We start from the raw sequence: 24,582 nt of genomic DNA, 5'->3' as shown, positions 1-24,582 counted from the left end.
TGGGTTAAATTAGCCTGGGACTGGACAGTGGCAGTGGGTGATGAAGCACGATGCAACAATCTGGAGGCTGGAGACTGGAGGTCAGCAGACCGTGACATTCAGACATACTCACACTTGACCCATTGTGCATGAGTGGACAAGTCTGGTTTCTATCACTCGGTTCAACGACAAGCTTCAAAAGAAATATTTCGATGAAGGACTGAGTATCTGAAACATTGTGCTATTAAACTTTTTTGGGAGCATAGATCAGTGTTACAGCAGGACTTAATTATTTCCCTTTCGGCTCTCCTCTGTTTGCTCCAGCACCGGTATTACTGATGTGTTGCGCATTCTCTGCCTTTTTTCAAACAGAAACCTCACCATGAGGATGAGACCGAGACTAGAGACAGAGACTGGTCTGAAAAGGACAGACTCCATCTTGATGCAATTCAAAACGCAAAAATAGACTTGTAGAAACAACCATCAAAAGGCTGCCCAAGATTTTCTGAAATGACCATCAAAGGAGGTCAATGTAACATTGGTGAGTGTTGTGACACTAACTACAGGGCCCTTGGAAATAATCAAATGTGTGTGTATGCTGGACAGGCTATCCATTGTCTCCGATTATGGGAAATAAATATCACGATTATTTCAGTCAATATTGAGATCACGATTTTTTGAATTTTTTTTTAAAGAAAAACAATTGTGCCAAACAATTTACAATTTTCCCTCCCTACAGCAATGTGAGTGGAGGAGACTAGCCATAGAGAAACACACATATGGTTTTCTGGCCAACCAGAACGGAGCCGGTGCTGGTGCCCGCACCAGTTACATTCGGCACTAAAGTGCTTATCTGCGAACGGGCTCCGGCGGGAACGGGAATGGGCATCGGCACGGTTCTCAGTCAGCCACAGTGGTGTTCTGCATGAGTGTTGGTCAACAAGTCTGCTATGTGCTCGCCATGGCTGAAGTGGAGGGAAATAGATTGCGTGGAGCGTAGCCTATGGCAGCAGAGACAAATGACAAAAATATTATTTCAACTCGATATTATGAAATGTAATATCATTGCTATTGTGATATAAATGTTATATTGCACAGCCCTAGCCCAATGATATAAATGTATTTATATCAATATGACAATGGACAATATGAAAGACTTCAATACACTAAAGTCATCCATTATACTGTAGAATCCTTTTACTTTGTAGACCAGTGTTTCTCAACAGGGGTGCCGGGGCCCCCTGGGGTGCCGCGGGCCCCCCTCAGGGGTGCCGCGGAAACGTGGCTGAAAAACAAATTATGTAATATAATACATATTTGTCTAAATTGATAAGTAGATGCTAGTCAGTGGAATCTTTCATCTGCCATTCACGCACAATAAAGTAAATATAGGTCACCCCAGTCAGCTGCAACTTCGAACGTAGGTCGTGTGACGTCTCCAAATTTGTTACTTTTCTAAGCTTTTGTGGTATCGGATGCGATGCCATGTTACGGCTTGTTGGTTTGGGGTGCCTTGACATTTTTCATGAATTGAAAGGGTGCCTCACCTAAAAAAAGGTTGAGAAACACTGTTGTAGATGCTAACCCAGTTTGACACGCATGAGATGTTTAGGGTGCCTATTTCTGAGGTTACTGCGATACATTTTACGTCAAAATAAGTCATGCTCAACTTGTACTGTACATGCAGTTTAAGGCAAACAAAGAGGACCTCTCTGAGAATGAACTCATCTGACCACCTGCTGAAAGCATGGCCCAAAACGAGTGGGCACTTTTTGAGTGTGTGTGTGTGTGTGTGTGTGTGTGTGTGTGTGTGTGTGTGTGTGTGTGTGTGTGTGTGTGTGTGTGTGTGTGTGTGTGTGTGTGTGTGTGTGTGTGTGTGTGTGTGTGTGTGTGCGTGCGTGCGTGCGTGCGTGCGTGCGTGCGTGTGTGTGTCTGTGTCTGTGTCTGTGTCTGTGTGTGTGTGTGTGTGTGTGTGTGTGTGTGTGTGTGTGTGTGTGTGTCTGCTCACTCTCTCGCTCACTCAGCTGACCCTCTTAAGTAGACAGCACTGGGAACAGACCCAGGCATTGTCACCCCAGCCAGTGCAGAGGGAGGGGTGCGCTCTGCTCGGAACACCTCTAATCCCAGCCACCTGACAAGGTGAGGCGGCCATGCCGTGAGGTCACCGCATTCCATTAGAGAGAGAGAGAGAGAGAGAGAGAGAGAGAGAGAGAGAGAGAGAGAGAGAGAGAGAGAGAGAGAGAGAGAGTGGGAGAGAGAGAGACAAGGAGGAAAGGACAAGAGGCCTCAGAGTCTGGGGGTGGGGTGGGGGGCTTAGGGATGTGTTGAAGTCATAGGCATCTCAGGTGAGTGAGGGGGCTAAGACTAAATGTGATGATACATGCATCCAGGTAGTGCACCTTTTTGAGCAATGTTGCTCAACAACCGCAAACAATTGCCTCCTAATTTTCCTATTAAAAAAGGTGCTCATGCAATTTGTCTTGATATTTTCTAGCAATAACTAGTCCAAATGAAATATTACAGTGTATCATTGCCAGAAACATTGCTAAAAAAAAGTTGCCTATTGTGTCATCATGTTAACCCATTGGTACCTAAAGCACCTGCAAAAAACGCCTGCTGAATGCCTAAGCCCTTGTTGGGAAAGTTGCCCTCAGCCTATAAAAACCTAAATATCTTAGCCTCTGATGCACATAAAACATGAAATAAGTCACATTTAATTAAGACCATCGTCTTGCAATAGAATTTGTTCATTCAGCTGTAACATACCCACATTTTTATTAAAAAAGCAAAATCTCAAGAGCCTGACTGAAGCGTATATGTGTCTCCAGGCAACAAAAGTCAAACAATATGAGTCATCAGGCTAAAGTGGGTTAAAGTGACATGAATGGGTCCATGATGATGCACTCACGCATGTCAACGCTAGGTAAAAAAAGAGTATACCCAGTCCTTACCAATAAATAAAAGTCAATTTTGAGAGATTTTTGAAAGGGCCCACTTCAAATGAAAGTGCTTTCTCCATGAAGTCACTGTCTCTTTAGTTGCTGGACACAAAATACTGTACGTCAGTCAGTCGGATGGGCCTCCAGCATTGCTCAGGAGAGGAGTGTTTATTTTGGCACGGGTACCTGTATATGCAGAGGAGGTGAGATGGGGAGGGGGGGCAGCTGGAAGAGAGCGAAGGGTCTTTTTTTGTTACAGCTGGGAAGGGAAGAGGAGGCTGTCAGAGACAAGAGGATGTTTACTGACAAGCCTGGCAACGCATCCTGACGCAAACGTCAACAAACACCCTGTCAGAGGTGCCAATAATACAACCCAGGAAAAAGCTGTGAAGGTGCACTAAAAAACTCGGGATTATTGACGACGAATGATGGTTGGATTATAGGGCTGGACTGGGATCGACAAATGGCCCGGCATTTTTAGGCATAGGCCGGCCCTAACACATCCACAGGCCATTTTCATACTATATCTTGACTGGCTGAATCCACTGTCTATATTGATGATGGACCAATGGGCCTCCCCCTCTAATTTGTGGGCCAATCCCCAGGAAAACAACAACAACAACAACAACAAAAACAGCATCGGCCACTGAGGATTGTCAGCCCACCGGGAAAATGCCCTTTATGCCACATGGCCAGTCCAGCCCTGGTTGGATAGGTCTATGTACAGTAAGAGCCACTTTGCATTCCTGCAATCGTTCATATCTAATGAAATGGGGCGGGGGGCCTCCATCCGCTGCAGTTGTGCACGTCCACATCCAATCAGAAACCAACAACATTGCACATTCTTTCCCAACATTCTTCTGTCAGTCAATAGGTTCCGAACCGACTTTGACGGCAGATCACCACAATCGGCTCCAACGATAAACCTCACAGGTTTTCACAATGTCTGGAAATCATGGGCCTAGAGGGGAGGGGGCGATAATTTCTAGGTATGATAAACGGGGCAAACTCTTTAAATACACACCACCACAGGCTTTCCACATCATGGCCACCTGGTGTCCAGGAATGTGTCTACGCTTCAACATCACACTATTGAAAGAAGAGAAAAAAAGTTGACGGAAGTTGACATTGAAGGATATGTGCTTGGACAGGCATGATTGAATGTGATGTGGACTTGGCAGAAGTAGACTTTTTGTCTGAGAGAGAGAGAGAGAGAGAGAGAGAGAGAGAGAGAGAGAGAGAGAGAGAGAGAGAGAGAGAGAGAGAGAGAGAGAGAGAGAGAGAGAGAGAGAGAGAGAGAGAGAGAAAGAAGGAGATAACATTCAAATTTGCAGAAAGTTTCCCAACGTCACCCATCAGCTGCGATGAGTGACAGCCTGTATCCGTCAAGGTAAAGTCTACCAACTGATAGAGCTATACAATACATCTACAAGGGAGAACATCAGAGATGTCAAAAGTAAAAGTACTGTAAAAGTAAAGAAATGTCAATGTATTGTAATACTATGGTAGTTAACTTTTCAATGACTATTACAGCATGCCACTTGAGGTACAATGTACATTAAGAGGCTACGGGATTAATCGCGAATCACAAATCCGAAGATCTTGAGACATATTCCAGACCCATGCTCTAAACACATCTTGTGAGCATCACAATTTAACAAGAAAAGGAAACCTTGAAAGTGGGGTTCCTTGTGTCATTTCCCACCACCAGCGTTAAATATATGAAATCCTACACTCTACTACACCAGTGCCTAAAAGAAAGAAGAAAGACGTTGCCTGCGTACACATTTTCACACTTCTTTGATGTTTTAACACAAGCTTCATTAGAAGGATTAGAACATTTCAATCACCACTGCCTTTGGTAATGGTGCTGAGTGGTTTTAAGTTCACACACAAAACCAACAGACATTTAGACCTCCTTTGCCACCTGTAATTTCAAACTTCTTGTAATTACGCACCAAATTAGAACCCTGTCCATTTGGGGGCTTAGCCCATGTCCCTCTACTTAGAAAAGGCATTCAGATGCTTGGCCCATTTACAGTGCGCACAAAAAGCCCTCCTCTGAAACAGGATCCACTTGATGGCAGTTTTTTTTTTCTTGAACGTTCAGATTTACTTTACTGAGTAAAGTCTCCTGCCCCATTGACTTTACATCAGACTTCACCACTACCACACATGCAGACATACACACACATTCACGCACACATACACCGCACACACATGCATGCACATACGTGCACATACACACAGTGTCTCTCTCTCTCTCTCTCTCTCTCTCTCTCTCTCTCTCTCTCTCTCTCTCTCTCTCTCTCTCTCTCTCTGTCTCTCTCTTTCTCTCTGTGTGTGAACCCTCTTTCCCACATACTGACAGTTTCTTATTCAGTTATATAATATACTGTATATTCATTTTACTTTGTCGATGTAAGATGTCATCTAAAGGTTTAACTTTATGTCTGTGCGATACAGGAAGTCTGAAGCAGATGCTATTTCGTTTCATCTGTAAGTCCTGTACATGTGGTGGAATCGACGATGAAGCTGACTTGACTTTGACATGTGCAGACACCACAGAGGTGTAAAATGTCATATCTGGGCTCTCTGAGCCCTTCACAGAAAAGGGCTCTCTTTATTGCAGCTGGGGGCACCTCTGCAAACACTGACATTTCCACAATGTTTGCAGATACAGCAAGTCCAAGGTGCAGTACATGTCTATGCAGGTACAGCTCCCCTACCAAATGCTATGCAAATTCCAGGCCTTATTGTGGGTAATAGTGTCTATTCACTAGGACCGCTAAAGGGGGAAGTGAAGCTGTGCGTCATTTTGTTCCACGGCGGAGGCAGATTTAAGTGAGCAAGGGCCATTAAACACAAATTTAAAGAAGTCCATGAGCTTGCTGTTTCAAATCGGGCATCAAATTCCAGAGTGCTGAGAATGCAACAGTTCCATTCTTCTGGGTTAATCCCTGTTGCCTGGTTACTGACTGTCAAAGAAATCTTATACTGCAGGATTAGCAAAGGGCAGATGGCGGCAACCTTTTCTCTGATTTTTTTTCTTTCTCTCTTTCAGGAAGAAACGCTGATAATGAGCGAAGCGAATACTTCTGATGACGTGCTGATGGAGTGTGGCTGAAGATGACCTATAGGCTGGGCGGAATCTTCACTTCTTCAGACAGACAATCTCAAGCAAGTCAAGCCTAGCCTGCCTTCCCTGACACTCTAATCCACTATAATGAGGAAGTGAATGACTTGGGGGTGGTGGGGATGGTGCTGAGGATGGTGGTGGCGAAGGGGTGCTAGTAGAGGGATGACGTTTAGCCTATAGCTACATCACAGCTCTGACATCCAGGCAGGACCACTGTACCAGACAAAGGGGCCCTTTCATCAGCAAAAACAATGCAGGTCCTTCAATTAGCAAAGGACGAAAGTGAATAGAGAGAGATGGAGAGGACTCATTGTTTACTGCCAGGATTTAGGCAGAAAATCCAAAAGACTTCCTGTTTTCTTAGTGTTAAAAAGAAAAAAAACACACACACACACACACACACACACACACACACACACACACACACACACACACACACACACACACACACACACACACACACACACACACACACACACACACACACACACACACACAACTTACAGCATGCTAGGCCACAAATCCAACCGAGAATCCTGGAGGCTTAGAGACGACGATGAAAGAACTGTAAGGCAAGTCGGCCTTGCAAAAACAAGGGGGGATACTAGCAGTGGAATTATGGTGGGAACAAGCACTGGGAATACTGGAAGTGAAATTACTGTGGAAAAATGGTTGTCTCAAGACAGATGAGATGACTAGACCGTTTAGACTATCAAATCCACTATTTAGCCTACCACAGTATGACAAGTCAAGTCACCAGGAAATCTAGGATCAAGTGGCTTTTATTTCAGATCAAACTTCTATTTCTGCTCTGGGAACTTGCAGAAAGGGTTTTTTTTTTCTTCAAGCCAGACACAGCTTTACTTGGAACTGTCTGTGTGGAATTTTGTTCTTCTCTTCTCTCTCTCTCTCTCTCTCTCTCTCTCTCTCTGTTTCTCTCCCCCGTCCCATCCCGTCCCCTCTCCTCCTTCCCCTCTCCTCCTTCCCTCTCCTTTTAAAAAAAAAAATCCAGCTCCTTAGCACAAAGAAATAGGTGAACCTTGGACTTTCTCCCAGGTGGCAGAAGCCTTCAGTCTGACCTAGTGAGCGGTGCCAAGGCAGTGTAATACTATCATGGCTTTTGGAGATGAAAGTGCATGGTTGGCACACTGGCTCCCTGGCTGGCCTGGCAGTGCACTGAAGTCTTAATTTTCTCTAGAAAAGTAAAAGCACATGGAATATGTAATTCAAGGCATTTTCTAAACAGCCATAATTAATAGCCAATAACACTGGCCAATGGTTTAACTGCCAAAGAGGTACACAAAGGCACTACTGACTTGCTGTTTTTTAGGGATAAAAGCAGTGGACTTACATTTACTGAGCATTCCAGAGTGTGTGTGTGTTTCTATTGTTGCAGTTGAATAGGTGGAATAAGGTGCACACATTTTTTTGTGAGTAGTAGGAGAGAGGAGGTGACATTTTAAGTGGCTGTAAACTGTAAAATCCAAAAAAAATAAAATAAAACGAAGCCCACCCGGAGGTCATTTGCTCTCCGGCACAAAGAATGGGACGGTGGAATTCCAATCATGCATTCCGTTAATGAGGCGCTCCACTGTGTGGACATGTCCAAACTGAAAGACCCCCTCCCAACCCCCGCTGCGCCTTTCCCCTGCCGCGCTGATGATGGATGCATGGGTGACGCTGGCATTGCCACCGTGCCAGCCAGTGAACAGACCTGCAAATCTTTCACTGCACTGTAAAATGTTTTTAACGACCCCCCACCACCCCACCCCCCCCCCCCCAAACCCCAACAGTTGGCCCAAGTCGCCGCTCCATATTTTTTTCCCCCTTTAGCCTGTCTCGGCCCTTGGCGCTTTGCCACCTGGCTCCGAGCGGCCAGAAGAATGGATGGGCTTTCCTAATTGTCCCCTTTCCCCAATTCACTGACAAGACATTAGCAGCCCTCCCCAGCAGCCAGCCATTCAGGGCTCTGGCTCTTGTGTATTAAGTGGTGAGACTAGCCGCCTCTTCACAACAATAAAAGCCTCCGCTGTCTTAGAGCTAAGACGCCTCCAGGGTACTATTACAGTATGGTTGGACCCCATACCGACAACTGACACATCACTTTATTTGTTTTCCAAGACGGTATCTTGCCCCTGCCCCTTTTTGTTCAGGTGAAAAAAGTCAAACATTTATGAGCACTATTTAATCCGTCTCAAATGCTCCGTCTTTTTTTTGTTCCGAAATGTGTTGCACCTCCCTGGACCCCCCCTGCCGACTTATCCACCCACCCACCCAGCCCTAGAGTAGGCCCTCTTTATTTGACAGTCTTGCTGTAGATATACCCTGAGAACTAGGCCTAGCCCTGGAGGCTTTAGCAAGGAGGAAATGGACACTGCAGGCCATTAGCCCTGTTTGACTTTTCGTGCTGTGCAGCGGCAGTGTGTGCTCTGCTCTCTCTCTGGACAGCCAACCTCTTAAAACACTCAATACGGCACCTTTCAGTGTGCTGCTGGTTAAAAAAAAGGTTTCTCAGTCCCAAATCCATCTATGTCCTCCCCGCTAGCCGTGCCGTGCCGTGCCGTGCGGGTACTAGAAAATGGCAAACAGATGTCGCACCTGGTTGCAAAGAGACAGAAGGAGCCTCTTGTCGTCCGCCTTAAATGGTGGCTCAAAGCCACCGCTTGCATTATTCCACTGACAGACAAAAATCCATGAATGATACCCTCTCCCATATCGACCACCATACCCACCCTCGACATCCCCCGCCCCTCTCCCTTCCACCTCATCCCACCCCACCCCAACTCTCTGAACTCTCAAGAGGCCTAACGTCCGCTAAAGGACTCTGAAAATCCCGTTTTTGTCCTTGAGCCCCCTTGGTCTCTTGATGTTAATCTCCCCGACCCGGGGGAGAATGTCCCTCACACCCCCACGGTGTGAGATTTGTGGAGGGAGTGAAACAAGAGAGCTGTCTGAGCTGAGGGGGACTCGACTCTCACAACCCTCTCAGGGGCAGTCAAGCAGCAAAGAACTCACTGATCTCTCTCTACGAGATGAAGAGAAGGAGGGCTGGGCTGGGCTGGGATCGAAAAATGGCCTAGGCATTTTTGGCAAAGGCCGGCCCCCCAGCACAAACACAGGTCACTTTCATACTATATCTTGACTGGCTGAATCCACTGGATATATTGACGATGGACCAATGGGCCTCCCCCTCTAGATGTCCCCCATGAAAATACAAACAACAACAGTAAAAGTATCGGCCCCTGAGGACTGTCGGGTCACTGGGAAATGCCCCGTATGCCAGGTTACCAGTCCAGCCCAGCCCTGAAGGAGAGGGGGGGAGAAAATACTAATAACAAGGTCCATTATACGCCACATGCATCTGCAAATGAGCGCTAGGCCCAAGGGGGACTAGCTACCTAGCTGTGCTGTGCGACGGTTGTTCCAACCTGCCGGAGCGACCTGTAACCCACACTGCACACATTCCAGTCTCGTGCGTTTTAAAAGAAATATTTTCACGCATCGGTAGAGATGAGTTTTGCAAATTGGACATATCAGATATTGCGGGGCCAGATCACCTTACCCACCTTAACCCCCTTTCTCTCTCTCTCTCTCTATCTCTCTCTCTCTCTCTCTCTCTCTCTCTCTCTCTCTCTCTCTCTCTCCATTTTTTTTAAATAGCAGTGCGGTCATTCCAATTTTCCATTTTCATTCACAGAGATAAAACCAAATGGTGTCCATTTCCCCAAGAGGCTGTGTCTGGTTTCATCCTACCCTGTCCTCAGCCCAGCTCAGCTCAGTCGGGAGGCTGTTCAGGTTATACGGTTATACCTGTGGATGTGTAAACACTCCAGGGGCTTCAGGGAGGGGACCAAGTGCCAGGTAGGGGGATCGTATTTCTCCCTCCAAACTACACACACACAAGCCAAGCAGCACTTTGCGCCTGACAAATCTGCACCTGGTGACCATGGAAACCGCCAGTGAGTGAGCCACGTTTTAGGGCAGTGGCCGGCTGGTGAGTGCAAAAAAGTTTGTCCTTCAAGGCTGACAGACAGTTCACCGAGCTAGGGACCAACCAGCAACGACAGACTAGCGATCGTAAAGCCTCAGGGTTCAAAAACTCCCAACCCAATTTATTACTCTGAGGGGCCGGCCGCAAACATTTGCTCTGCAATGCTTACCAAATTCCATGACCTCTGAAAACTATTTGAACCTGACCTCGCTCTGAGGTATTCTTCGGGTCGTTTGTCTTCAAGCTCCCCATGGGCTGTCAATGGATAAAATGACCCAGTAAGAATGACATACTTGTCCCGTTCAGCCTTGAGCACTTTTTTTTGTTCACCTGACCTGGAGTGCATTTCTCAAAGCCATCGTTGCTAACTACTTTAGCTACTTTGTTGTTTACAATCCACTTTCCCATTGGCAACTACCCTTTTGAGAAACGGTACAACAACGCTTTTGAGAAACTCACCCCTGAGTTCCACCCATAAAATCTACTGCAATGAACTGCCCTATAGGCTTATGACATGACTATCAATGAGGCAGGTTTGAACACATCTTTGTGTGAACATACAATAAAAAGAGTGAAAGTATGCACTACTGTAAAACATGAGGTTGGATACAAGAATTTATGAGCACCACAGAACTGAGAAGACTGTCATCGAACATCCCCAACCAGCGGCATAAATATCATTACGTGGTTAAGAAGCAAGTAAAAAACAAGATAAAAGCAAAACAATCATTATGCCCCAATTATAATTTTAAGAGCATACAACCACACACTAAGCACCGTAATAAATCACTTTCAGGCAATATATAATTCTAAATGGTGTTTTTGGGACTAACAACAAAAGTGTCGAGCAATTATATCAATCTTCATCTGCATTCATAATTTAGGTAGCACATCTTTTTCATTGGCTTATCATGAGTCGCCATCTGTCTGCACGCATACTGTTTTACCCAAAATCATTACCAGCATAGCACAAACCACACATGTGTTTTCAGTACAGTGTTTCGGGGAAGGGCTTGACTCAGTACTGTGTTGCATTAGGCAGACAACAGGACACCTAAAAATGGCGCACACCGGCAGTGCGGTCGCCAGTGTGCACTTTTCCAGAAACAATACACACAACGACTTCGTATCTGGCAAGGATGCTCGGCACACTAACAAGACCTTTTGTTTGTATACACTCCCATCAAAGGCGTCTCTCTGGGACATGTAAACAAGACAAGCGTCTAAAAATGACTCGTGAAAATAATAGGAAACTCTTGACATTTTGTCAGCTGAAGGGGTTGTGTGTATGTGTTGGTGGGGAGACCTCCCAGACGGCCTCAGAAAACCTCCGAGGTGCAACCAGAGCATGCTGCTGATTCCGCGGCATCCTGACAAGACTGGGTTTGTCAGATCGGATCCGAAAACCGGACGGAAAATGTTAATGAAGAGTGGCTTCTGCAATACGTAGGAAGACGTCTTGTCTTCCCCTGCTGCAAACTCAACTCACCCTCGAGTCTTTCAACATAATTTAATGCCGCCATTTCAAAGGTGTGGTGCACGCCACTGAAGAAGTGATGAAAGTTAAATGCAGCTCTGAGAGAGAAAGAGAGAGAGAGAGAAGAGAAGAAAAGAGAAGAGAAGAAAAAAGGTAATGGACAGCAGCCAGACAGGTGCTTGGTACTGTAAAGACCAAACCCTGCTGCTGCTGCTGCTGTCAGGCAAGCTGACAGGGGAGTAGGACAAAGGGATCATTTGTCCCGGGCCCAGGTAGAGAGGGGGCCCAAAATTGGGTTTCCATTACATTGAAGGTATTAAGTGAGGGGGCCCTGTCAGATGACTTTGTCCTGGGCTCAGCCAAAGCTGTCAGCGGCCCTGGCTGCTGTGGCTTCCTTAACGTTACCTCCCAGCATTCCCTTGTGTTTTTCCCCTACGGTACGGTATCTCCACCACCAACACCCTTACCACCCAACTCAGCTCAGCCTTAGCGCCTGCTGTTGGAGACGAGACACAGCTAGAAAAACAAAGCCACTGGCAGGGCAGGGGCACTGAGGCATGCAGCATTCAGCCATCTTTAACAAGACCTCACAAATCTGTGCATTGCCACACCTCCTGACAGACAGCGTAAAATGTCTCTCCGGGCTACAGTGTGTGTGTGTGTGTGTGTGTGTGTGTGTGTGTGTGTGTGTGTGTGTGTGTGTGTGTGTGTGTGTGTGTGTGTGTGTGTGTGTGTGTGTGTGTGTGTGTGAGTGAGTGAGTGTGTGTTTGCGCGTATGTATGCGTGTGTGTGTGTGTGTGTGTGTCTGTGTGTCTGTGTGTTTGCGCTTGTGTGCGTGTGTGTGCGTGTGTGTGTGTGCCTGCGTGCATAAGTGCATGTGTGCCAAGGTTTTTTGAAAGCCACTCAGAGCCCTTTGTTTATCTTCACAGGTAAGAGTTATGCTACGAGGATGCATTGGGTGTGGGCAGAGTGCAACGCTAAGCCTGTCATTTGCTAAATAACGCTACATGTAGCGGAGAAAGAGTTGCAGGGATTACAGGAGAAAAAAGGGGGGTAAGTGAGGGTTGCAAACAGGCCAGGAAGGGCCTCCTGAGAAGAGAGAGAGAGAGAGAGAGAGAGAGAGAGAGAGAGAGAGAGAGAGAGAGAGAGAGAGAGAAGGACACTCACACTGGCCATTAGCAGTGGAGCGGGGTTGAGTGTACACAGTGTTGGCCATCACAAATCCCCCATTCATAAGGGCAGTTAGGTAATGATATAGTTTTGCTCTCTCTGGGCTTTTGGCATCATCCCACCGCTGTTATATCAAAGCCTTTGTGGGTGTCCCTGCAAATGTGTGTGTCTGTGTGTGTGTGTGTGTGCGTGCATGCGTGCGTCACTCAGCCGGTGTTGTGCGCACGTGCACGTTCAAGAGTTCATGGCGTGCAACCATGTGTGAACTCAAATTTATGTGCAAGTAGGAGAGTGGAGAGATAAAATGAATGGACGTCTGACAATGGAGAGATAAACATATAAATAACGTCCGTCATCACTACTCATTGGGCCTTTCATAGTGCAGCGGCAGCCGACGTGAAAGGCCCTCCTATGAAAGCACCAAGTTTAACAATTGATGAAGGCTAGATAAACTATGACAACAAAAGGCTAGGGCACACTTGACATCGTCAGTATACTTAGTTACTCAAGCCTTCTAGTCTACAGTAGAGTTCATATATATTCCGTCATCCAAGACCACAGTATTTGCACTAGGCAGGAAAAGTAGGTAGGGAGTAAGGTTCGCGGAGACGTTGCCAGAGGGGGCTTTTCTTTCCGTTCCTCACATGCCCTTGGCTGATGTGTTTTATGACAGTGGGTGTGTGCCGCAGCTTTGAGTATACGGTGGCGCCTAATGTGCCTGTGATCTTTTGAGGGGGGGGGGGTGTATAACAGGGGGATATATAACGTGAACATGTTTCTGGGTTGTAAATTCACAGGTTGTATTAGGTGTACAGACCACCTCCCCTGCTTTTTAGCTAGACTTGTAGCTGTCAGCCGTTTCATTACCCCACCCTCCACCCCACCCCCCACACCACCCCCCACACCCACCCAAGGGTGTGTAATGTCACCAAAAATACCCGATATGACACATCTGAAAATCTCAAAATGCACATGAACCATACTGCAATCAACCGCACCAACATCACCTACACGACAAGCATACAGTCACTCCCTACATAGTAAAACACACATTCATCACTTACAAAGAAGTTGAAAAAAATCTACATTTAGCGAGTCAATTTAACATCTTCTAGAGTCTATTTGGTCCCAGAGGACTCTCTGAGACAAAGAGAGCAAGGGGTGGGGAACCGTTTTCATTCGACGGCCACTTCAACTTTAATGAAGTCCTCCAAGGGCTGTAATAGAATGTCTGGCATTGTCTTTGTGTTGACGATCAGGGATAAGAATGACAGTTGCGATTCTCTTTTATGTGTGCAGCGCAACCCGACGTCAAAATCGGACACAAAATTGGAGTCTTGTAGCTTGAGCCTGGCCTAAGTGATAAACTAACAAGGCAGCGTTTACTGTGTACTCTCCTGAATGGTCTCTCTCTGTTGGGGAAGTACAGTCTACTGTAGTGGGTGGAAGAAGAACTGACACCCGGGCAAACAGATGTTCTCATCGCATGTCACACAGTATTAGTTCTGGAGACTTCTCCTTCTCTCCTTCCCGCTGACGCCATAACCCTGAGCAGCAGCAGTATGGGTGTTCAGCTCTTTGATCTGGGTTTGTGGTGTTAAACACATATCTTGTGGTCAGCTCCCATCCCATTCATAGATATGCAGTTTCCTCCTCCTGGCCCTTCATTGGAGGCAGTACGCTATGTAATTTTAGACGCTGCACTCCAGTTTCACACCTACTCCACATGTGCTCGCCCTCCTGCACTCACATGTACACACACACACACACACGTGTACATGTACACACACATGTAGTACACACACATGTACACACACACGTACACACACACACGTACACACACACACACAAACACACACACACACAAACGCACGTGCACACACACACACACACACACACACGCACGTGCACACACACACACACACGTGTACATGTACACACACATGTAGTACACACACATGTACACACACACACACACACACACACACACACACACACACACACACGTGTACATGTACACACACATGTAGTACACACACATGTTCACACACACACATACACACACACACACACACACACACACACACACACACACACACACACACACACACACACACACACACACACACACACACACACACACACACACACACACACACACACGTGTCTCTCCCCATCCTGGGCCCCATCCTTCCATGTTATTTGCTTTCTTCTACAAAGCGGAAGTGGTCCTGACGTCCTAAAGCAAGTGGCTGACAGTTATCACTGGAGCCCAGCCCAGAGTCCAACAGCGAGCTGAGCACTTCCTCCTCCTGACCCGATCGTGACCAGAACTCCGATGCGTGGGTCAGTCTACAATTTCTCCCTGGGCTGGGAGTGCCACAATGGTTGATCTCGGTCCAGGCCGGTCCACTTCTGCCTCTTTTCCACTACCCGTTTTCTGGTAGGTCTACAGCTCCACACAATAGGCACGACACACCTCAATCGTAAAGCAAAAAGTGACGGCTGAGTCACGCTGTGTCGAGCTGTAGGCCTGCCAGAAAACCGGCAGTGGAAAAGAGGCATGACTGACACACCAATAGGGGCGCACGATGAGTAGGCTATGTGGCTTTTACTCAGGAGACATTTTCAGAGGGTCACGAAGGCACTGGGTCAGTGAGTCGAGTCGGCCCTATTTCCATAGGCTACGCACACACACACACACTGACTCTCGTCTCGTCGTGCCAGGTCACAATGAATTAAGGGCTTAAGCCTTTGAGATGAAAAGGAGCCTTAAAAAACATGCGATCGAAGGAGAGGCGGGCGAGCAAAGGCAGCTTGCTGCTCATGGTTGCCAGATGATGAGACTGATGACTTCCAGAAGAAAAAAATGCTCAAAACCCGCCGGGAACTGGAAGCACTAAATCCTGCCACATTTCAACTAAATTCTATTGATTTCTATGGACAAAAATGATCAAAATGCCCTTTTGACCCATTTTTACCCGCAGACAGCCGTCCCAAGCAGCCATCTGGCAACGCTGCTGCAGCTTGCTGCTGCATACTCTTGTGGTCGCATTACCATGTGGCAAAAAAGGAAATCCGCATGGCGAGCATATTGATACTTCAAACGCGCTGCCCTGGACCAAAGTAGGTGGGCGGCTTCGATGACACACACACACACACACACACACACACACACACACACACACACACACACACACACACACACACACACACACACACACACACTTGTCTCTGCTCAAAGACGGCAGCTAGGCAATGCAAACAGAACACACACATACACGCATGCACACACACACACGAACAGAACACACACACACACACTCACACACACACACTTGTCTCTCTGAGTCTGCTCGAAGAAGGCAGCTAGGCTATGAAAACTGAACAGCACAGAGCAGGAAAGTCCCCAGATGGGCCAGATTAGAGAATCAAAGCAGGATATGACAACCACAGCCTCTCTAGTTAAAAACACACACATCCCTTACCTCCTTCACACACACACACACACACACACACACACACACACACACACACACACACACACACACACACACACACACACACACACACACACACACACACACACACACACACACACACACACACACACACACACACACACACACACGGCTGCATGGCTGATCTGATACATCCATATGGGTGCAATAGTGGGAACTGGGTCTTAAAATAAACACACAGATAAGATTTTCTTATCCCTGCAAAGCACCCATTTAATTCCATTTCCTGTGAATTGGTGAATTGGAGAGGGATTTTGCCCGAGGCCACAGCAAAGCAAGCGGTGTTGTTTAAAGGTACAAAACTCAAAGCAGAGGAGTACGTAGTATTTAGTAACAGGAGTGAGTCAATGAACTATGTGATGGCAAGATAAGGAGGTCGTCTCCAGCTCTGGCTTTAATTTGCAAGGCATCTGGGGGAAATGAAGAGGGGAAAGAAACAGGGCAGGGCAGAAAAAAAAACTTTCCTTACATTAACAAACAACAAAAAGTAAACCCTGAGTCACACGGAACATCTGAGTGAACTAAGACAATAACAACACAGTGTCTCCTCCGCTAAGAGTGTAAACAACGAACTCCCAAACAAGAAAGTTTGAGGATGCAAATGATTATTTCTAAAGAAAACACGTATGGACGTACACAAACATACAAATCAAAGCCACACTTTCACTCCCGAGAAGGGCCCTTCATTCAAGCTAACGTTTGCACATGCGAAACAGGATAAGCGCCGACCGCGATATGCTTTGAGGATGACATTCAAAGCCTTCAGCAAGCGTGACACAGTTGACAGGGCTGGGGGAGAAACAGGGCCCGGGCACTTTTGGATTAAAGGGGCCCCTCATAATTAGCAGGGCAGAACTGAATCAGCAGGGGCCTTGGACCCTTATGGGCCCCTATTTTCAGAGATGTAAAAGAAAAAAAATATATATATACGTATATATATATTTTTTACATTTCTGAAAATAGGGGCCTACAAGGGTGCAGGGCCCACCAGGAAACGCCCGCTATGCTAGATGGGCAGTCCAGCCCTGCACGTTGAAAAGAGAGGCTGAGCGGGAGGTCACTAAGCCAAGACACACTTGATGTCCCCGTGTCAGGATTCCCCATAGATAGACACCACAATAGCATAGCAAAAACCACCCCCATCACAGTCTGGTGTGGCTCTGGGTAAGATGGGAGGGGAACCCAAGCCATCAGTGAATCTGTTTATTGAGTGGAAAATCTGTGGATTACTAACCGTCATCACTTGGGAGATACTGAGGGGGCATAGCCGAGGCTATGAGTGACCTAAAATGTGTTTGTTTTTTTCACTTGCAGCTGCAATATAAGTGCTCTAAACGAGCCCAGCAGGACTAAAGGTTATTTTTTTGGATTGTGTTTTCCAATGAACACCAATGATAGATTATTTTCCTACTGTAAAGTAAGGAAAAAACAGCACACCACAAGCACACAAGTTTGTGTGAAGTTTTCTCTCGCTCTTTTTTTTTCCAGACTTTTGCGGTCTCTGGAGCTATGCACACAGTCCGACAAGTTGAGACCGCTGGCATGACTTACAGTAAGCAACTGTATTCCTCTAAAGAGCATCAAGTATCAAGTCCCATCAAGTTGAATCCCCACCCTCCAAACTCCTCCAGTCAATTATACTAACAAATGGCGAACAATGCCTCCTCACTCCCTCAGCACAACATACCTGTATCTGGTTTAAATGGACTCATTTATCATCCAGGCACAGCAGTGACTGATATCAACGGCTACATGATAGCACACATGGTGGGCAACTCACAACAGCACACAGCCTCTCAGAGAGAGAGAGAGAGAGAGAGAGAGAGAGAGAGAGAGAGAGAGAGAGAGAGAGAGAGAGAGAGAGAGAGAGAGAGAGAGAGAGAGAGAGATAGAGGGAGATAGAGAGAGAGATGCGAGGCGACTACCAATGTGCAATATTTTGGGCTATGTAGCCTCACAATACACACCATTTTTCCATTTTCCATTTTATCATTCATTGACACACCTTTACTAAAAATCTACTACACCCCACACAGGGCCTTTAGGAATACATAACAACTGGGTCGTTGCCATTCTGGTAACAGCACACCTATAACAGGGGCCATTGTCTTAACGCAATAAAGTTTCAAGTGGGAATGACGCTGACAGAATAGTTGAAATGTTTTGATCTCTAGAGTTCAGGACTCAGACCCACTCATCTGCCAGCCGAGTGAATATTCCTAAGGGCAAAGGTAAGAGGGTTCATTGAGGTTGTTCCCTATCCCTGTCTGTTGCATTGCTACTACGGAATTGGGATGACCTTGCTGAGAGGAACACAATATGATTTATAGAGGCTTTGTCACCTAAAACAACCTCAAACATCCAATATCCAGAGGCTGTTCATCAAAAAAGAGTCAAAGTTGAAAGGTTTCAGAGTTCAAAGGTTTCTTCAAATCATCTCTGACAGCCAGACATGAAAGTCTATCATAAAAGCGAGTATTACTAGTATTACTCAATCATTAGTGTTATCATTTTGCTTAAATGATGTGCACCGTTCCACTCAGTCATTGAAAGGACTTCAATACAACACTACTGTTATTTCAATACTAGGCCATACAGTGCAGTACACAGTCTTCAGTAATACATTTAGGTACAACATACTGGGTCATTGCTATTACGATAACCGCACATTTATAACAGGGGCCTTGTGTTGAGAGTTTAAATCTCTCATCCTGTATCTCAGTGTCATGACCTTAAGTGACCTGCCGGTCACCAGTCGGGTTGTGGAAAACAAAAACTGCCTACAGACTTGGCAGAGGCGGAATCCTGAGGGAATTCAGCTGGCAGAGGGGCGAGCCGGACTTCGGCTTTTAAAGGTGCACTGTGTAATATTTTTAGCAGTTACTTTCTTTTTACCCATTTTTACTTTTTTTTACCCATTCACAAATGTTACCCTTTTCACGAATACTTAACACCATCATCAAATTCTAAGCATCCATTATGACTGGGAATTTGGCCAGCAGAGGGGCAAGCTGACCTTTGTGGCTTTTAAGTTGGAAAGGCTAGCAAACACTTCTCTGTTTTTTTGTTTGCCGCAGGGGAGCTCTGTTGGTGTCTGTACACACAAGACTCTGTGGTGGTCTTCCTGTCTCCCCTGGTGCTCTGGCATGGCATAGCACCCCCTGTGTGGCGTGACAGGTGGAAGGTGGCCTTGTTTGCAGAGATTTCTTTTTCTTAATGCAGCATTTTATTCAGCGATTAAATGGGGCTGGTAGGGTGTCCCCTTACAGCTGTTGCCCCCCAACCCTCAACCGCTCTCTCTCTCTCTCTCTCTCTCTCTCTCTCTCTCTCTCTCTCTCTCTCTCTCTCTCTCTCTCTCTCTCTCTCTCTCTCTCTCTCTCCCTCTTTCTCTCTCTCTATCTCTCTCTCTTTCTCTCTCTCTCTCTCTCTCTCTCTCTCAGTTCCAGACTTCAGGCTTGGCTAACCCAAAGGGGGGAGAGCTGGGATCTGGGGTGAGGAGGTGAAGGGAAAACCTCATTGCATGACAATAAGGGGAATCTTCCCTAAAGGCAAGAGGGGAAGAATGGCCTACTTGCACCCCAGTGACTTCCACTCATCCTCAGCTTTACATATATGCCTGGCATTACCAAAAAACACTTTGTTAACAGGTGGTCCGTCAATCATGGCTGATCGCTCAGCTCCAATGCAATGCTTATTGGGGATGCATGGAACTGATGGGTATAAGCCATTTTCGAATTTCCACCTGCATACATTTTCAGGGGATGACCATAATGCCCTACAAAGGCAAAGTGCAGTAACTACGCCAACATTGAAATAGAGAAAAGGCCTTCCAAGTATTGATATTAGATTGGATATTGTAGTCACTGCAAATTTGACATAGCAATATCTCTAAAACGACACACGTTCAGGCCATAAGTCTTCACAAGGTAAAGGAGGTGTTATAAAGACCAAGTTCAGTCTAAACTCAATTTTGACCAAATAAGTAGTCACTGCACTTTGCCTTTGTATAGCGGAATAGCAGGGAAATTTTGATATGAATACAAAGAAGTTTGATGAAGTTTGATGAACGGGTGCATGTCCATACACAAACAACAGGTGAACATGTCCACAACCATAACTCACTCAGCACCAAGTCAGACCTAATACACCTTTAGCACTTAAAAAAACAAAAAAACATGGCCCATTCATAATATAAACCACACCCAGGACACTCGACACTTTCCTCTTTCATGCCTGTAACTGGGAGTATCTTTTACGCTCTCATTGTGGAGCATTAAGTCTCCGCTACATCAGCACACATTGAACTGCAGGGTCCCTATAGATTCATTGAGCTGTCCCCACAGTAATACATCTGATACCCTAAAGTTAAGCCAGGGGAAGAAAGGTTTGCAGCGAGCGGCGCACTCCTCCGGCAGGGTCATATCCATATCCAACTCAGGCCTCACTGTACATACAGTACGTGGTCTGTGGTCAGTCAGGTGCCGCCACACTCTGACAGGTGGAAATGATGGTGGTGGTAACCATAGCGAGCAGCATCAAGCATCAATCAAATATTTATGGAAGCGTTCTCAGTTTCTCTCTTCACTGTGATGTATGAAGCAAGAGTTTCAATTAAAACACAGGGTAGTTAGCCCTGCCGTGGGTTAACAGGGCACTGGGTTACTACGTATGCCAGCGACCCAGGTTCAAATCCGGCCCGGGTCATTTGCTGATCTCTCCCCACCCAGTTCTTGTTGCTCATCCACTGTCCTGTCAAATATAAAGGCAAAAAGCCATAAAAATGTATCAAAAAAATTGTGAAGGGTTGTGGACAAATGAGTTACATCTTCAGAGATGTGTGGCGTCCTGTGAAAGCCACTTTATGCACTCCCTGTGTAAGTAGACTCGTACTGGCAGTGACTCACCCAGAAAAGCTATGGGACAGACGGTGAACAAACACAAGAGGAATGGGTTGAGCTGGTTTAAGAGGTAGACTTTAGACTTGAAAATGACCTAACTGACAATAAGCCAGATGAATGGACAGGATGGATAATTGCACAAGGATGTCAGCGCCAGCAAAGGGGCTAAATGGCATTCTGGAAAGCAAGTGGTTTTTGATCACTTTGGTGAACTTGTTAAACCCAAGGTGGCTGATTGCTTACAGAAAGTTAATAGGGTTATGAAAGAAGTGAATTACGTAAGGCTTTGGAATCACGGCACTGCCTCATTCACAGGGCTTAATGATTTCTGAAAAGCTCATTATTGTCTGGCTGTGAGGGGCTTATGTGAAAAGTAACAAACACTTTACAGTTATTCATCTGAAAATAAACCTTGCTATGCCATTTATATTTAGTAGTAAGCATCTTCTTATTTTTTTTAATTATTAATTATCTACTGATTTAGTTCTGTAATAGTCACATTTACTTAATGGTCCTGTGACCTTTTGACAAAAAATGCAACAAGCAGCAAGAACGTCAATTTGTATAGACCAAAAGCATCACTTTTATCAGCAATGTTATCCGCATTTTATAGAGGGGAAAGTAATTGATTTGGTGTTACTGTAACGTGTCGCCAGCAGGCTAAACTGAGCTGTGGAAGGATCAGCCAAGGAAGTGGTGGCTCAGATATGAAAGTCCAGGTGCTAGATTAATTCTCATATCAAAAGTGCCAGCGGCTACTTTTATCTGCCTGCACATAATTTATGCACTTTGAACATCCGGATGCTGGTAAAGTTTGACAGTGCAAGCTGAAAGATGCGCGCCACCTGAAGACGCATCAATGTGATAGGCTATCAACAGATGAGACCGCAGTCCCAAAAATAAAGTAGGCAATATGTTACTAGTAGTGGGTTACGACTAGTAACATAGGCTACTCTAGATGGTTATGTAGGCTATTTTCGAAAGCCTTAACATAGGCTACTAAATCTATATGTTGATAGCACTTCTTCTCTGCACACAACAGCGACATTTCTCATAGTGAACGTGTCAGATGACCCAACCACGATATGCAGCAAGGGAACAAAAACGAGAAGCAGGTGAAAATATCTCATGCCGGAAAAAAGGAGCGCATTTTGCCTCAGGTTTGCTCTTACCTTTCCATTGCGATGCAGCCGGTGCCACTGCTACCAACAAGCACAGAACCACTGGTCCAAACCACGAATAATACCTGTAGAGGAAAGGTAAGTCAGCAGATGCAACAATAACCTCACTTGTGAGTTTAACGCAATGCCTGCAAAAAATCCTTGAACGCAATATCAAATAGCCAACCTTTTGCTCATCTTGACAGTTGTTACGCGCTGGAAAAGGCTACATGGGCTCCGGTGGAAATAAAGATGAAAGTTTGCACCCTTCCTCGACTTCAGCGGCGTCCCGGGACCGGTTACTTTGAACAGCTGATGTGAATGGGATCTCAACCTCCTCGCGGAAGAGACTGAGGGGGGAGAAACGGGGCGCGCGAGTTCTAATGGATATGCCGCTGGGTCCTAAAGCATGGTTCAGACCTGCTTTTGTTGACGTCATGACACAGAGGCTCTGCAGAGACAGAGAGATGATGCTTTCCTGCATTCATTACATTTAGTAGGCCTAATAGAAAAAAGGCACACGTTAAGTTGTTAACACCTAATTATATATAACTGCCTAATCAGGTGCCAGATGGGAATGATGTGATTTTAATCTGCTGTTTGAGCAATTTCATATTTATCTGTAATAAAGGTCTAACAGAATGAAAAAAATGAAAAAAGAAGAACTGGGTAAAACAAGCTAGGCCTACATTTGCAGTGTGGGGGTAAATCACAAAGGGCCAAATATAAAAAGACAGTAGCCAGTTGGGCTGGGAGTTGGGTATGGGAAATGAATCAAAAGCCCGAAGAAAAATGAGATACTGTAAATTGGATCAAATTATAATCAGGTATGTAGGTACAGTCTATCGTTAAGATACAACAGTCTCCCAGTTGGCATGGTGATTCAGCAGTACAGAAATAAACAGTAAAGTACTGTGTCCTGCCCTGCGGTCTCAGGTCTATATGGGGACTCCTCAATCAATGGCCGTGACAACCAGATGACAAGTGGTCATTAAAGAGGACAGCAAACACCAGTCAGAGAAGATTCATCTACCCAAACCTGACAGGCAAAAGAAGTTGTGTAGCTTCCTAATATGCTGTTATTGTCATGTACAATAGTGTGTAATTGCAGGCTACATAGGCTATGTGTACTGGAATCCACAATCAGAATGTGCGAAAGACACCATTATTGAATGCTTTGTCTTTGCAACGAAAACAGCAAAAACACTGATTGGAGTTCCAAATACATGGCTGTTAGTCAATAACATGATGGGTCTTTGCTTGGAACAGAAAGAAAACTTTTCTTGTGTCAAAGTTTTCTGGAGGAGGACACTATAGTCTCCAGTGCCCGAGGGGATGCCAGTTTTCTTTGTGTTAAAACTTCATTTTGTTACTACTTAACGCCAAGTGCATGTTGTTACTACTTCATGTTTAGTGTGAAACATGTTTGAAAGTCATAGTGGTTATATTCACCAGGTAGATGTTTTTTATTACATCATTCCAGGGAAAACACAAACTGAAATTCTTTGTATGACCAGTGCATGTAAAGAAATTGACAATAAAACCCACTTGACTTGACTTGACTTGTATATGTCGCTCCGGGCACCAAAGGTCAAACAACGTATACACAGCATCACGCTGAAAAGGGTTAATAACCACAGACATCCAAATGACAGGTCTACTTTAAGTAGAGACCACAGCACTTCATGGCTTCTTACTGAAACAAAGACATGCCATTTCACTGCAGCAAGACAGCATTTTTGACATTATATTACCTAAATACCTATATTACCTCTAAAAATACCTTCTAACTTCAAGCCACATATCAAACATTTCTATGGAGGCATTTTATTTTACTATATTTAGGATTCTTGCACACCTCCTTTTGCCAGATGCGTAGGAGTGGATCCACTGGGTCACCAACGTATAGAGACAAAGGAGCTCCCGCACACTGTTCACATTTGCAGAGTTTTTACTTGTGACGTTTCAATTGAATTTGAATTTTATTTTACCATTGTGTCAGAACAGACTGAGGCGGTATACAGTACAGTTAACCCAACCCTTCCACATTGCAAGTACAGTAGAAATGTCTCCACGTCCCCTTCTTGGACCACACAAAGCAAAGTAAAACATTCCTTTGCACCTGGTGGGAAGTGGGAGTGGTGGGCAAGGACCAATATCTGTTGCATTTATCTGTTACCCCTAAAGTGGGTCAGGGAGCAAGTGTTTGCTCTTCCTTATGGTCCCACCGCCCACCCACCCAACCAACCAACCCCAAACACACACACACACACACACACACACACACACACACACACACACACACACA

The 24,582-nt window shown here is 45.7% G+C and overlaps 1 long non-coding RNA gene across 1 annotated transcript; it reads right to left on the bottom strand.

Annotated features, from left to right (window-relative positions):
• Window positions 1-473: 473 nt before the first annotated feature.
• On the bottom strand, window positions 474-22,607 carry LOC134460733 (uncharacterized). The gene is made up of 3 exons (XR_010037160.1): window positions 22,462-22,607; window positions 22,287-22,360; window positions 474-980 (listed from the first exon to the last, which is right to left on the bottom strand). It is a non-coding gene; the product is annotated as an uncharacterized LOC134460733 (long non-coding RNA).
• Between the last annotated feature and the right edge of the window lie 1,975 nt (window positions 22,608-24,582).

The sequence above is a fragment of the Engraulis encrasicolus genome, chromosome 13 (genome assembly GCF_034702125.1).
Source record: "Engraulis encrasicolus isolate BLACKSEA-1 chromosome 13, IST_EnEncr_1.0, whole genome shotgun sequence".
NCBI classification, from domain to species: domain Eukaryota; kingdom Metazoa; phylum Chordata; class Actinopteri; order Clupeiformes; family Engraulidae; genus Engraulis; species Engraulis encrasicolus.
This window is presented reverse-complemented; position numbering and strand designations above follow the sequence as displayed.